Below are 10,450 nucleotides of genomic sequence, written 5' to 3'. Positions count from 1 at the left end.
ACGCCTGGTCAGTGAGGTCATGGTGGCCTTGGCTGTGGCATATGGACACAGTGGGGGTGGGGGTGTCCAGAGATGCATCACAAACGGCTCAGTCAGAAGACACTTTGTAATGTGAAAATCTCAGGAATTCACCCAACAAAGATCATCTGCAGTCGAACAGGAGCTGCTGCTCATTCCAAGGCAGAAGGAGAAATTCTGGAAAGAAAGAAATAGCCAGAGCCAACTAGGGCTCTTGGGGGCCGTGAACCTGTTTGCAACATCAAAGGGAAGGAGTATGTGGATGAATTTCTGGATTTCAGAAAGAGAACTGATAAACAGTATTCTTGCCTTTTTTTTTTTTTTTTGGAAATAAGCTTTTCATTTCAGAACCATTTTGAATTTCCAGAAAAGTTGCAAAGAGCCCTGAACACCCACACCCGGTTTACCCAATTGTGAACAATTGTCACAACTATTGTCACCAGTATGGTTACATCATTAACTAACATCCAGATTTTATTCCTATGTAGTTTTCACCTGATCTCCTCTTTCTGTTCCAGGACCTCACCCAGATGCTGCATCTCATTCCATCACATCTCCTTAGATTGTTCTTGACTCTGATAGTTGCTCAGCTCTCCTTCTCTTTGGTGATCTTGACAGTTTTGAGGATTACAGGTCTAGTATTTTAAAGAGTGTTCTTTCTGTGTGGGTTTGTCAGGTGTTTTCCCTGTGGTTAGACTTGGGTTACAGGTCTGGGGAGGAAGACCACAGAGGTCGGGTGCCCTTCTCCACATCCTATCGAGGGTGTGTCCCAGCACCGTGATCTGTGTTCATCTTGACCTTGATCACGTGGCTGAAGTCGTGTCTATCAGATTCCTCCACTGCAGAGTGGCTCTGGTGGGCTCCCCTTCCCATGCTGTCCCCTTGGAAGGAAGTCACCATGACGTCACAACCCACACTTAAGGGATGGGAGTGACGTTCCACCCCCTTGAGACGGGAACATTGACATAAACCACGCATTCTTCTGCGTGGGAAATATGTCTGCCCGCCTCCATTCAAAAAGATGTACTCAATTATTCATTTATATCAGGCTGGACTCATGAATATTTATACTATGCTTTGTACAAATATGTGCAAATGACATTATGTTATCTATTTTGTAGCTCACATTACTCAAGCTTGGTCATCGGGAACTCTTTCAGTTGGCTCCTGCCTCCCTTAGCAGAGCCACATTGATGTGTGGGTGGAGGGGGTGTTTGTTACTTGGAGGGAGTTTTGAGTTCATCCTTGCTTTTCAGCACTACAAAATGCTCTAAGCTCATATTATATATTTCCTGTCCCAGCCCATTCTAGGAACATCCATTTCTCCAAGAAACCCTCTTCCCTTCTATCAGAGAATGATATTAAAAACCAAGACTAGATCTGGGTTGGGTGCTTATTGTTACTGAGGGGGTCATTTCTTCTAGGGCCTCCCAGCCAACAGGGAAAAAGAATTTATGTGTGTACTAACCTGAGCAAATAACCACCTGTATCTCGATTAAGCCCACCTCAAGTTCATAGGGCTGTCCCCACCCCTGATCTAGCACTACATGGATTATTCTAGCCTCCTCTTCATAACCTGACAATCCAGCTCTGTGAAGCCTGGCTTCCACCATCTCCCGAACGTTGACTTCATGGTTCAGTTCCAGCTTACACGGCCTGGGGCTTCAGAAATCTCAATCCACATCCTCACGGAAGACAACGTTCCAACTAGAGTCCTGTGCTCCTGAGCAGTCCTTTTGCCTTTAGTCATTGAGTTTCCACTCATTCCCAAAGTTATTGGATTATCTTTTCTCCCCTCCCTGGGGGGTGTCATACGTTTATAGCACAGTTAGATTCTTTTGTCACCACCTGCATTCCTTCCTGGGAGCCTCTGACTTCCTAAATGAGTTTTTAAAATTGTATTTTTAGTTGATTTACAATGTTGTGTTATTTTCTGCTGTACAGCAAAGTGCCTCAGTTATATATATGTATGTATATGTTCTTTTCGTATTCTTTTCCATTATGGTTCATCACACGATACTGAATATAGTTCCCTGTGCTGTACGGTAGGACCCTGTTGTTTATTAAGTGATTTTAAAAATTTGCATATAATTAGGTTAAGTCTGTGCTGTAAAGTTCCATAGGTTTGGACAAATGTATAGTGTAATGTATCCGCTATTACAGAAAAGTTTCCCCATCCTAAAAAATTCTTTCTACCACCTATTCCATTCTCCTCTTGTATTTTTGATTCCTTCTCCCATTTTCAAGTAAGCAGATATTTTAGGTACCAAATAATGTTACACATAATTTTTAATTGCTTGGCATCAAGCAGTGACAAGAAATAAAAAGTTGTTTTAGAATAGCATTATAAAATATCTTGATTATAAAGTAACATATGTAACATATTAGTCACATAGTTTAGAGGCACAAACTTTTTCTTTTAGCTCATGGTGCACATTCAGAATAAAAAAAGCTAAATCCCAGAATTTCGCTATCTCCAGAGGTCAGGGCCTGGCCATGCCCAGGAAACCATCAATACTGTAGCAAGTGTCGAGCCCAATGTTGAAACGTGGATTCAGCTTCCCACCGGACCAAGTGACCTTTCTGAATTTTCATGAATCTGGGGGCTTAAAAACTTAGCAAGGACCCACTTTTTGCCCCACAACCAACCCTTGCCTGACCTCATTTTTTTTTGTCTTTTTGTCTTTTTGCCTTTTCTAGGGCCGCTCCCGCAGCATATGGAGGTTCCCAGGCTAGGGGTCGAATTGGAGCTATAACCACCGGCCTACGCCAGAGCCACAGCAACACGGATCCAAGCTGCATCTGCAACCTACACCACAGCTCACAGCAATGCCGGATCCTTAACCCACTGAACGAGCCCAGGGATGGAACCTGCAACCTCTCGGTTCCCAGTCGGATTTGTTAACCACTGAGCCACGACGGGAACTCCTGACCTCATTTTTTTAAAAGTCTAAATCACGTTGATTTACAGACTGGAAGTTTGGCCATAAAGGCGTTACTGTGCCCACTTTGCAGAGGAGATGAGCGCACAGTGCAGAGGACAATTTACTGACCCAGTGCTTGCAGCCAATTGCTGTTTTTCATCGACCACAGCTTTATGATCTCCAGAGCACATCTCGTGAAGGTAAAACTTTTATGACCTCCATTAATTCAGTGTCCCCAGCTGTCCTGTTGCTCAACTTGCTGTCAAATCACAGAAGTATATTTTGAGGATATTTCGAAGGGAATCAGTGTGAGGACTTCTTGGACAAAATTTATGGAGAGGGAAATTGAAGCAGGTGGATTCATGTACACATATACACATTTGCACGTACATGCATGCACACCCACACACAAGTGCACATGAAAGGGATAGGAGAGGGAGTTCCCTTTGTGGCTCAGTGGGTTATCCATGAGGATGTGGGTTCGATCCCTGGCCTTGCTCAGTGGGTTAAGGATCTGGTGTTGCTGTGGCTGTGGCGTAGGCCGGCAGCTGCAGCTCCGATTCAACCCCTAGACTAGGAACTTCCATATGCTGTGGGTACAACCCTAAAAAAAAGAAAAAAAAAGGCAGGCAATGTGTTCAGTGCCCCAGCAGCCACATCACAGAAATGTCCTTTTGTATGTGTGTTACGATTCCCGGGCTTGAGTTTTCCCTTTGGGTGTCACTCCAGGCACAAGGGAGAGCGTGACACACAGTGGTTGGAAAGGAGGGAAAGCAGAAGGGATGGGAGGGGACGATGAGCAGGAAGAGGGAGGGACAGAGGCAAACAGGTGAAAAGAAGGAGGGAGGAAAGGAAGAGAAAAAGCAGGAGGGGTCGAAGAGAGGAAGGTTTTTTTGTTTGTTTGTTTGTTTGTTTGATTTTTATGGCTGCAGGTGCGGCATATGGAGGTCCCCAGGTTAGGGGTGGAATCAGAGCCAGAGCTGCCGGCCTACACCACAGCCACAGCAACATAGGATCCGAGCTGCGTCTGCGACCTACACCACAGCTCATGGCAACACCGGATCCTTAACCCACTGAGTGAGGACAGGGATCAAACCTGAGTCCTCACGCATACTAGTCGGGTTCATTACACCACTGAGCCATGATGGGAACTCTGGATGAGTTATTCTTTAAAGTAACCAACACCCTCTAATATAGCCTTTCCATAGGCTGTGCAGGGGAGGGGAGGTGTACAGAGAATTCCCTGAAAGCAGACACACGAGGCAAGTAGAGCAGAACGGTCATTTGTTTTGCATTTAAATTGCATTTTAGACCATCTCTCCCAGATCTTAGCATGACTCATGTCTTATCTTTATGGTCTCAGCTCAACTGCTCCCCTCTAGAGAGAACTTTCCTGACTGCCTCAGTGTTCTTTATGCCACCTTCGTATTTTATTTTCCTGATGGTCCAGGTGCTCATCGGAAATTATTTAGATACTTGTGGATTGGTGGTTGGTTCCCCTGTGTGGTGTTTATCTTGCACAACTAGAATTTAAGCTCCATGAGAACAGATAACTTATAAAACTTATGCCACGGGTGTGGCATATGGAGGTTCCCAGGCTAGGGGATGAATCAGAGCAGTTGCTGCTGGCCTACACCACAGCCACAGCAACGTGGGATCCAAGCTGTGTCTGCGACCTATATCACAGCTTCTGGAAATGCTAGATCCTTAACCCACTGAGCAGGGCCAAGGATCGAACCTGCGTCCTTGTGGATACTGGTGGGATTCATTCCTGCTGGGCCATAATGGGAACTCACAACGTCTATATGTTGTTCACTGTTGAATGTCCAGTGTCTAGAAGAGCGCCTGGCACACATCTATTGAATAGATGGATGAATGAATGAATGAATTGAATGTCTACTCCAGAGACCGTTGGAAACAGACTCCTGAGTATTTCTGGGAGGTAACCAGGAGTCACAGCAGGTTCGAATCGGGATGCTGGTCAGTCCTTGGAGCCCACGTGCTCCTTTACAGATGAAGGCGACGCGGGGACCTAGGAAGAAAAGACCTGGCCCACAGGACCCCGTTGAGGTTCTGTGGCCCCAGCTGTTTCCAATTCCTGAGGCGGCCCTCAAACCACAGTTTCAAAATAAAGGCAAAATCAGACAGAGCACCAACCAGAGTCATCGTCTCGAGGGTGAATAACGGTCTGTCTGCTCTCCCGCAGCTGACATTAATCAAGGCGAGACCATCGGACACCAAAAGCAAACAAGCGGGTCCCTCTTTCTGAGCTTTCGGCCCAGGCCCGTCTCCTCTCCTGGGTCCCTTCATCCCTCTCTCAAGGTTAGCGTAAGTAGAAAGAGTCTGAAAAGTTCACCACGTCCTGGGCGTGACACTACGTGTTTTATATTCTCCGTCTCTGGGAGGAGACCCTGTTACCCCCCACCCCCAATTTATAGGAGAATTTAGGCTGAAAGATGTTAGGAATTTGCCTGAGGTCACGCAGCTAAGAATGATGGAGCTTGAGTATCAGCTCAAAAAATTTTAATTTTTTGAATAAATAATGCATTCATAGCATCCAAAATTTGAAAAATACATATAGGTTTACTTAAAGAGAACCAAACTTCCCCCTAGCTACCCCCATCCACAGATGACCAATATAATGTTTCTTGAGGATTTTTCTATAGATACATTATGCACACGTAAGTCAATAGAGGGGTGTGTGTGTGTGTGTGTGTGTGTGTGTGTGTGTGTGTCCGAGCATGTGTGCATGCAAGCACATACAGACATTCTTTGGAAACTCCTTTTTTTTCTTTTTGCTTTTTAGGGCTGCACCTATGGCATATGGAAGTTCCCAGGCCAGGGGTTGAATTGGAGCTGCAGCTCCAGCCATAGCCACAGCCACAGCAACTCAGGATCCGAGCCACGTCTTCAACCTATACCACAGCTCACGGCAATGCCAGATCCTTAACCCAACTGAGCAAGGCTAGGGATCGAACATATATCCGCATGGATACTAGTTGGGTTCATAACCCGGTGAGCCACAAGGGGAACTCCCTCCTTTGTAACCTTTTTGCTGTGGAAAATGATGAATATATACCAAAGCAGATGGAATCCTATGGTGGAATCTCATGTTGCCATTTCTTTGCTTCAAGAAGTGTCAACTCAACAGACCTGTTTTGTGAGTTCCCATCGTGTCGCAGTGGAAACAAATCTGACTAGTGTCCATGAGGATGTAGGTTCATCCCTGGCTTGCTCAGTGGGTCAGTGATCTGTTGTTGCTATGAGCTGCAGTGTAGGTGTGGCCCTAAAAGGAAAACAAAAACAAAAACAGGCTTGTTTTAGCCACACCTCACTTGTTCCCTCCCAAACATCATAGCATTTCATCCGTAAATATTTCTCTGTGTATATCTAAAGGATGAAGACTTTTAAAACATTTCCAAAACACAATAACCATAACCTAAAAATTTGCAATGATTCCTTAATAACATAAGACATCCAGGCAGTATTTGGATTTCCAATTGCTTCATAAATGTCAGCCTTTTAAAAAACTTTGTTTATTTGAATCAGGATGCAAATAAGATGCACATATTGTGGTTGTTGATATGTCTTTTAAGTCTCTTTTAATCTAAAGATTCTCCCTCTACTCTATGTCCTTATGATGGATTTGTCGATAAAATTATTTATTTGTCCTGTTGAATTCCAACAGTCTAGATTAGGTAAGAGGGGGCAAAAATCCCTTTTACACAAATAATACCATAAAATTCATAACTGTTTTGTACTTTTTTTATGTAACCGATGTGGTGAATCCATTTGACAAATACTTGCTCAGCGCCTAACACTTTTCTGTGTGCTGGAGATGAAACAGCATGTAAAGTAAACAGACCAAGAGAACAACCTGGGGATGGAGACGGACAAACGTAAATAAGTAAATAAACAGACACAGCATTGGACAACTGTATTATCAGAAGAATAAAGCAGGGAAAGGCTAGAGGCTGTGTGAGGAGGCTGCACGTTTAGGAAAGCCTCTCGGAGAAGATGGCATTTGAGCAAATGCTGAAAGCAGGTGAGAGGCTGGGTCATGAGTCTCTCTGTTGGAACAGCATTTTCAGAAGAGGAACAGAAAGTACAAAGTCCACGTGTACCCTAGAGAAGCAAGCCTTTAGTCCAGGAGTTGCAAACAATTCTCCCTCAGTGTACTTTTCCTCTTTTGCCTTTTTTATGGGGACTCTTGCCATTTAGGAAATTTTGACTTTTAAAAATGTAGTCATCTAGGAGTTCCCACTGTGGCTTAGTGGATTGAGAACTTGACAGGGAGTTCCCGTTGTGGCTCAGTGGTTGATGAATCCAACTAGGAACTATGAGGTTTCGGGTTCGATCCCTGGCCTCGCTCAGTGGTTTGAGGATCTGGTGTTGCCATGAGCTGTGGTGTGGGTCGCAGACATAGCTCGGATCTGGTGTTGCTGTGGCTGTGGCATAGGCCAGTGGCTGCAGCTCAGACTGGACCCCTAGCCTGGGAACCTCCATGTGCTGAGGGCTTGGCCCTAAAAAGACCAAAAAAAAAAAAAATGGAATTCCCATTGTGGCTCAGTGGTTAACGAGTCCAACTAGGAACCATGAGGTTTCGGGTTCGATCCCTGGCCTCGCTCAGTTGGTTAAGGATCCGGTGTTGCTTCAAGCTGTGGCGTAGTTTGCAAATTTGGCTCAGATCTGGCGTTGCTGTGGCTGTGATGTAGGTCTGCAGCTGCAGCTCTGATTCGACCCCTGGCCCTGGAACTTCCATATACTACAGGTGTGGCCATAAAAAGAAAAAAAAATTTTTTTAATGCGGTCATCTTTATACTTTCTCTTTTGTGGCTCCTGGGTTCTGTGTCAAATTTAAAATAAGCCTGGATTTTGAGTCCCCATGTTATTTCATGGCCCAACATGAACTGGGTTTAATTACAGTTCTAAATGACCACAGAATCTCAGTGGTTGAACACAAAGCTAATTTCTTGCTCACACCATCTGTCCAGGGAAAACCAGCTCAGACTACTTTCACTCAGGGACCCAGGCCCTGGGTTCGTCCACCATCGCTGTCAGGAGGACGAGTTGTAGCAAAGTGTGCACCAGCACTTGCAGGCTTTTGCTCACATTTCATTGGCTAAAGCTCCACCTGCTGCCCACCTGAGCTCAAGGTGGTGGGCAGGGCAAGGTCCAGGTATGCGCAGCAGGGGACAGGACCATGTGTGAACAGACCTTGAGAGTCATTAGACCACCTTGCTAAAGTCAAGGGGAAGGAGCTGTTCTATTAAGCCCAACTCTCGGACTTTCCTGAACTCGCTCACAAGCAAAGTCGTGTAATACAGACACACTCCTAGACCGATTTGATGGGTGTCTGTGGCCAGTCCGAGAATCTGTACAAGACAGATTCTGCTCAGATAGAGAGTGGCACTTAGTCTCTCACAAAACTCCCAGTTTCCACTGCCTCCAAGGCTTCCATTACTTCCACTGCTTGCATGACCTCCACGGCCTCCACTGTCTTCATTGCCTCGAATCCTTCCATGGCTTCCACCGTCTCCATTGCCTCCACTACCTCCACTGCCTCCACAGCCTTCACTGCCTCCACTACTTTCACTGCCTCCATTACCTCCCCTGCCTCCACTGCCTCCACTACCTTCACTACCTCCACTGCTTCCATGGCCTCCGTTACTTCCATTGTCATCCATGGCTTCCTTTGCCTCCACTTATTCTATTGCTTCCACCACTTCCAGTGCCTCCACTGCCTCCATAACCTCCATTGGCCTCCACTGCCTTCATTGCTTCTACTGCTTCCATCACTTCCATTGTCCTCCATGGCTTCCATGGCTTCCTTTGCTTCTGGCATGAAGAGGCTGTATCCTTCCGACTTCAGGAGCCAAGGGGACACGATTTCCCCTGGCTACATTCACTTTTTTGGATGAGACATCTGGAACCAATGCATAAATTAATGCTGGTCATTTTCAGATAAAAATAAATAATCCATATTCTACAGCTTCAGAGAAAGGTGCTATTTGTTTAGATGATGGATTTTTTGCAGATTTAGCGAAGCCCATGGATCTTGGAACTTTCAACATAAACAATGAGGAAACCAAAATAAACCCTTACGGAGCAGAAGAGATAGGAACATTTTCTTCAGCATGAATCATGAGCTAATGATTGTTTCTAAAAATGTAAACGGAATTAATACATGCTCAGTCAGCAGCTAGAGAGGAGGAAGAGCCCAGTACCTGCCTTGTGTCCAAATATAGGACAGAGAATATTGATTTTTCCGCTTGCTAGAACACAATCTCTCTCAAGTTACCTGCGGTAAAGGGAGCTTCTATCGAGGATACACGTGAGTAATAAGAGAAACAGGGATCTTGTGGGTGCCTCAGCTTAGAAACAGCATCACCCAAACATTGATGGAAAGAAACCATATCTAGAGCAACCTGGGCTCTCGCCCAGCAGCAAGAGCGGGATTCGACATAAAAGAACTCCAGAGGACGGGTTCCCATGGTGGCTCAGCAGTTATTAAACCCACTAGTATCCACGAGGATGGTGGATCAATCCCTGGCCTCGCTGAGCGGATTAAGGATCCGGCATTGCTGTGAGCTGTGGTGTAGGCCACAGACGTGGCTCGGATCTGGTATTACTGTGGCTGTGGTATAAGCTGGCAGCTACAGCTCCCAATTCGACCCCTCGTCTAGGAACTTCCCTATGCTGCATGTGCAGCCTTAAAAAGAAAAACAAATAAACTACAGGGAAAATTGGGGCTCTGAGTGCGGATGCCTTGCTGAGAAGGGTAGCGGTGGGAACCCTCTTCGTACCCGGACTCCATACATCATACTCCACAAATTGAGTGCTCACAGCCCATTGTAAGGAAAGGCACTAATCCAAGTCCATGGTCTTTTGGGGGATCCAGGCCCAGTATTCACTGAAGAGACAGGGATGGTAAGAAAAGAGATGTTACATGACTCTTACCTCATTAGAATATGAGAGCGTGAAAAAGACAAATCTCAGTTGTGGATGAATCAGTCTAAAAACAATTGTTAAAAAAAGACGGTGGCAGATGGTATTCTTATATTCTTTCTTCCTCACATGGGCTCTTCCTGTTTGCTGGGCTCACTGATTGAGGATTCCTCCCTGGGGTCCCTCCTGGTGGGAGGGCTGCCCATTGAGGTCAGGACTCATCATGTGACTTGCTTTGTCCAGTGAAATGTATGCACTATCTTCCCAGATGACTAGGCTTAAGAGCCTTGGCACAGTTCTGTCATTGCTTTGTTCCCCTCTGCCACGATATTAAGACGGGGGCCCTCCCCCAGCCTATGCCTCAGAAGATCCCGGAGTGAAAGCTGATGTGCCGCCAATATGTATATGAGCACGAAATAGATATCTGATGGTGTAAGGCACTAGGATTTTGGAAGCCAGGTCTTATTGCAACATAATGTAGCTCAGGCTAATGGATACAGATCCCAGGACCAGAAAAGTGGTGCTGATCTAGCAAAAACCCCAACATCGAGAACACATTG

At 45.7% G+C, this 10,450-nt stretch overlaps 1 protein-coding gene across 1 annotated transcript in view; it reads right to left on the bottom strand.

Moving 5' to 3' along the window:
• Positions 1 to 8,546: 8,546 nt before the first annotated feature.
• MTPAP (mitochondrial poly(A) polymerase) overlaps positions 8,547 to 10,450 on the bottom strand; it is a 102,468-nt gene continuing 100,564 nt past the window's right edge. The window contains exon 11 of the transcript XR_007131162.1: positions 8,547 to 8,868. The gene's annotated coding sequence lies outside the window, so the exon portion shown is untranslated. The remainder of the gene's footprint in view (positions 8,869 to 10,450) is intronic.

The sequence above is a fragment of the Phacochoerus africanus genome, chromosome 12 (assembly GCF_016906955.1).
Source record: "Phacochoerus africanus isolate WHEZ1 chromosome 12, ROS_Pafr_v1, whole genome shotgun sequence".
NCBI lineage: Eukaryota > Metazoa > Chordata > Mammalia > Artiodactyla > Suidae > Phacochoerus > Phacochoerus africanus.
Note: the sequence above shows the minus strand (reverse complement) of the source record. Positions and strands in the feature narration are given on the sequence as shown.